General features: G+C 40.6%; 1 pseudogene; it reads right to left on the bottom strand.

Annotated features, from left to right (window-relative positions):
- Positions 1–316: 316 nt before the first annotated feature.
- Positions 317–5,276, bottom strand: part of LOC107667908 (myosin heavy chain, fast skeletal muscle-like) — a 12,038-nt pseudogene continuing 7,078 nt past the window's right edge.

The following is a 5,276-nucleotide window of genomic DNA, read 5'->3' on the forward strand; positions in this document are numbered from 1 at the left end:
ATTCCAACACATTTACATTTATGCACTTGGCAGACACTTTTATCCAAAGACAAGTTCACATTTTTGTTATGAAGTTCAGGCTGTTTCCAGTTTAGTTTTTTTTGTTTTTTTTTCCCTGCTTTTCATTTTTGGGTTCTTTATGTTACTATCACAATTTCAGTACACTGCATTTGTGTTCTTTACCACATCATGCCTCATGAGTTGTCTTTTAAAACAGTGATTGAGTATGTGATAAAGTTTGAAAGTGGAAAAAATAATGGAGAACAAAGTCAAACTATGCCATTTAATGGACACAGAAAAACTCAGCACAAGTTAGTCATATGCTTGCACGTAGGTGTATTTTATTGTCTTCATCATCTTTAGTCTTGAAAATGCAAAAAATTAATAAATAAAATAATTAATAAAAAATGTATTTTGTTGAAAATGTTTAATAGATTTTATGTATAAAAAGTCACTGTTCTTTACATAATCATCGTCTATTGTTACCTTCCCAGCTTCACGGCTCTTGGCTCTCAGCTTGTTGACCTGGGACTCGGCGATGTCAGCGCGCTCATGAGACTCCTCCAGCTCATGCTGCACCTTCCTGTACCTGGACAGGTGAGTGTTGGCCTGCTCCTCCTGTTAGGATTACACAAGATATCCAACCCCCTTTCAGAGCATTGCACTCATGGCACTGAGATTCAGCCTCCAACTCATGCACCTTCAGTAGAGAGTTATTGTTATCACCTGTGAAATCTCTGCCATGGCCAGTTCGTCTAAGGGTTACTCACACTAGGCGATCTGAACCATGCCCAAGCACCCCCAAAGTCTGGTTCTTTTGGCTAGTGTGATCACTCTGTACCATGCCCGAGCACGGTACACTGAACCATGTCCTGGCCCGCTTGAAGAGGTGAGCCAGAGCATGGTTCAGTTGGGCTCTGGCGCGGTACGCATGTAGTGTGAATCGCTAACTGCACCGGAGCATGGAACAGCTACTAATTGTGTGTGCGCTACTGTCATATTTTCTACAAAAAACATTTATTACTACTTGGAAAGTAGCAATTTTCAGTTAATTTGAGTATTGAGTAATATAGGTTTATAACGGGTCTGGTTTTTACCTTATTGATAAACCGTATTTATACTTTGTGAGTATAGCTGCAAATTCCTCCATCGATGTCATCTGACTCCATAATCATTTTCTGATATGTGCTGCACAATTAAATGAAAATCACTACACTACATAAGTGATAAATGTATTAGACAGTCTAATAGCGAAAGCAATTTTCTTCGAAACAAAAGTTGAATCATAATGACTAAAGCCTGCTCCAGCCCAAAATGTTAAGTGCAATGTAAGTGCAGGCCAGCGGGGGAGTGGGGAGGGGGTATAATCGCACTCTGGTTCGTTAAAAGGCAACCGTTCCTAGTATGAGGGCACCCTAAGTCTGTATTTAGTCTGTAATTTACCCTGGACTCCAGTTTCTGGAGCTGTTTCTTTCCACCCTTCATGGCCAGACTCTCAGCCTCATCCAGACGGTGCTGCAGGTCTTTGACAGTCACCTCCATGTTCTTCTTCATCCTCTCCAGGTGAGCACTGGTGTCCTGCTCCTTCTTCAGCTCCTCAGCCATCATTGCAGCCTGAAATATAAGCCAATGAAAACGAGCTAGCCAATATAGATAGAATTAGCTTCCATGAATGTTCTCAATGCTACCACATGCAGCTAAACAAGGTCAAATAACTGATTCAATTAGAATAGAGTAACAGAATGCAAACACCCACATCAGTGATGGCCTTCTTGGCTTTCTCCTCTGCATTTCTGGCCTCCTGGACTGTATCATCCACCTCACCTTGAACCTGGAGCAGATCAGCCTCAAGCTTCTTCTTGGTGTTAATAAGACTCGTATTCTGCAGGATTTAAGCAGGTAGTTTAGTGTATATTTAACCAAAAAATTGTCATGTAACCTGAATTTGCTCTTAGTATTTAATAATTTTTTGTACTTGCGAGTGCAGCAGTCCCACACGCTCGCTGGCATCAACCAGCTCCTGCTCTGCCACTTTTCGGCCTCTCTCTGTTTGCTCCAGGCCAGCTCTCAGCTCCTCAATCTCTGCTTGCATTAGGCTATTCCTGCGCTCCACCATGGCCACCTGCTCCTTCATGTCCTCCTGTCCTCTGACAGCTTCATCAAGGTGCAGTTGGGCATCCTGTGGCAATGTTCTTTCTTTGTTATTTGCATGTCATGCTTCAGTTAATTCATGTATCATATTCATATTATCAAACATTTAAACTCCTCATTCTACAGAGAGATACCTTGAGTTGTCTTTAGACGTTCCTGAGCTGTTTCTGGGCCTCAGCAGCCCGGCGGTTGGCATGACTCAGCTGGACCTCCATCTCATTCAGATCTCTCTCCATCTTCTTTTTGTCTCTCAGGGCATCATTTCTGCTCCTGACCTCAGAGTCCAGAGTACTCTGCATAGAATCCATCACTCTTTGGCTGTTCCTCTTGATCTGATCTCATCCTTCTCAGCCAGCTTCCTGTCAATCTCGCTCTTCACCTGGTTCAGCTCCAGCTGCACACGAAGAATCTTGGACTCTTCATGCTCCAGGGTGCCCTGTAAGGAAAAAAGGAAATAATTTACTTACTTTTTTAAACTTGTCAAACTGTACTATATGCCTCCAGAGTTATGGCAGTACATTTGTGATTGTTTAAAAAGGAAATAATTACATTCATTTAAGGTTTTGAATCACAACATTTACAAAGTTTTAATATTATTCAAAGCACTGGTGTGATGTTAGTATTGTAGCAAAGGAATGGCACCTCAGCTTCTTCTAGTGCAGTCTGGATCTCTGCTTTCTCGGACTCCACTGTCTTCTTGGCTTTCTCTATCTCATGAATGCTCTTTCCAGTCTCTCCAAGCTGCTCAGAGAGGTCAGAAATCTCCTCTGAAAGTATTTAAAAATCAATTGTACATCATTTTCTGTTTTTTTAATGCATCTGTGTTTTAAAATCCTTGCTGTAAAAATAAAAGTGCCATTTACGTTGCAGATTTTTTTTAAACTTGTCAAAGTGTACTATATGCCTCCAGAGGTATTGCAGTACATTTGTGATTGTTTAAGAAGGAAATAATTACATTCATTTAAGGTTTTGAATGACTACATTTACAAAGTTTTAATATTATTCAAAGCACTGGTGTGATGTTAGTATTGTAGCAAAGGAATGGCACCTCAGCTTCTTCTAGTGCAGTCTGGATCTCTGCTTTCTCGGACTCCACTCCTTAGAAACAGGTTACAGATATTAGCATGAAATATAATAACATAATCTTTTAACTCAATTTTGTTTTGAGATTTTTTACATGTGTAGCATACTCTCTTACCATTTTCAGTCTGAAGTCTTGCTCGTTGTGCATTCATGTCATTCAACTGGCGACTATTTTCATCACTTTTGGCCTTGATTTCACTCAGCTGGTCTTCAAGAGTGCGGCACATCTTCTCTAAATTACCCTAAAGAGATTAGAGATTATATGAATATGTTTGTAAAGATGATTTTGTACTTATTAATGATCATCTAGTGACATTACCTTTGCTTTAGCCACAGCCTCCATGTTGCTTGACAAGTCATCAATCTCCATCTTGTATTCACTCTTCTCCTTCTCCAGCTTCTGCTTGACCCGCTGGAGGTTGTCGATCTGTTCTCCGAGTTCAGCCACACTGTCTGCCTGCTTCTTTCGGAGAGCTGCAGCTGTAGCTTCATGCTGCAAGGTAGACTCTTCCAGATCACGACGCATCTTCTGGAATTCGGATTCGCGCTTCTTGTTCATCTCAATCTGAGCAGCAGTGGCACCAGCAGCTTCCTCAAGCCTCTCACTGATCTTTTCAAGTTCCCTGGAGAGATCAGCTCTCTGCTTCTCCACTTTGGTACGAGCAGATCGCTCTGCTTCAATTTCCTCTTCCAGCTCCTCGATACGGGCCTAAATAAAAAAAAAAGACTTCTTTATTGATATTTGTAATATGGATTTTTCCAGCTATGCATCTACTTCACCATTACACATCAGAAAGATTGGGGTTAGTGTTACCTGAAGTTCTTTGATCGTCTTCTGAAGCTGTACTCCCAAAGACTGTTCATCCTCAATCTTGCTGAGAAGTTGACTTATCTCAAAGTCCTTCCTGTTTTTAAAGTATTGTTTTGTAAAATGTGCCAAATACTTATTTTGTGTAATTGTGGAAAGTTCAAAATCTGATGGCCACTCACTTTTTGATCTTCTCATCTGATTGCTGTTTTTCATTCTCCAGGTCCATTATGGACTCCTGGGCCAGTTTCAGATCACCCTCAAGCTTCCTCTTGACTCTCTCAAGGTCCATACGGAGCTTCTTCTCTTGCTCCAATGAGCCCTCAAGCTATTGTTACAGAAACTGGAGCATTAAAATCTGGTATAGACCAATACATTTGATTTCTTATTGATTCATGGTCTCATTCTTATGCCAAACATCTTACATCGTCCACTTGCTGCTCAAGCTTTGTCTTTGATTTAGTCAGAGTGTTGACTTTGTCTTCCTCTGCCTGAAGGTCATCAAGAGTCTGCTGGTGTGCCTCTTGGAGGGCTTTCTTCTCTTTGGTCAGCTTGGCAATGCTCTCATCCTGAGAGGCCATCTCCTCCATCAGATTTTTCACCTAAATGGAAACATTGATTACTGGTTTCAATATCAAGAGCCTGAATCACAATCTGCAGTATATATATATATAGGGATGCACCGATACCAGTTTTTCCAGTACTCGCCCGATACCGATACTTTTATTTTTGGTACTTGCCGATACCGAGTACCGATACCAAATAGTGACTTCAAGCATGGAGGTGGCATAGTTACAGTCAAACCCAAATTTTATTCAGACACCTTCAGCATTTCTCAGATTATCACAGTTTATTCGCTATAGTTTAGAAAATGGTAATAAAATATGACAAGAACTCAGAGTTAAACTGTGTCAGCACAAATTCAGCTTGATGCTTGATAATAACTTTGATAGAAAGGTATGTAATAGATTACAATCAACCAAAAATTAGACAGCTGTTAGTTGTTAGTGTTTTAAGAACTATCAATACTTAGTCGGGCAGCCCTTAACCTTAATGACAGCCTGTAGTCTCCTTGGCATGCTGTCATCCAGCTTCATGCAAACCTCAACTTCAATGTTTTTTCCCAGACTTGGTCTGAATAATTTTTAGACCCAAATTTGTATCAATTTTACTGGTAGTCCACTGTATGAAGAATTTTTGGGTATGATTTGTCACAGTTTACTTTATTTTGCTA

The sequence above is a fragment of the Sinocyclocheilus anshuiensis genome, unplaced genomic scaffold (genome assembly GCF_001515605.1).
Source record: "Sinocyclocheilus anshuiensis isolate Anshui unplaced genomic scaffold, SAMN03320099.WGS_v1.1 scaffold2927, whole genome shotgun sequence".
NCBI classification, from domain to species: domain Eukaryota; kingdom Metazoa; phylum Chordata; class Actinopteri; order Cypriniformes; family Cyprinidae; genus Sinocyclocheilus; species Sinocyclocheilus anshuiensis.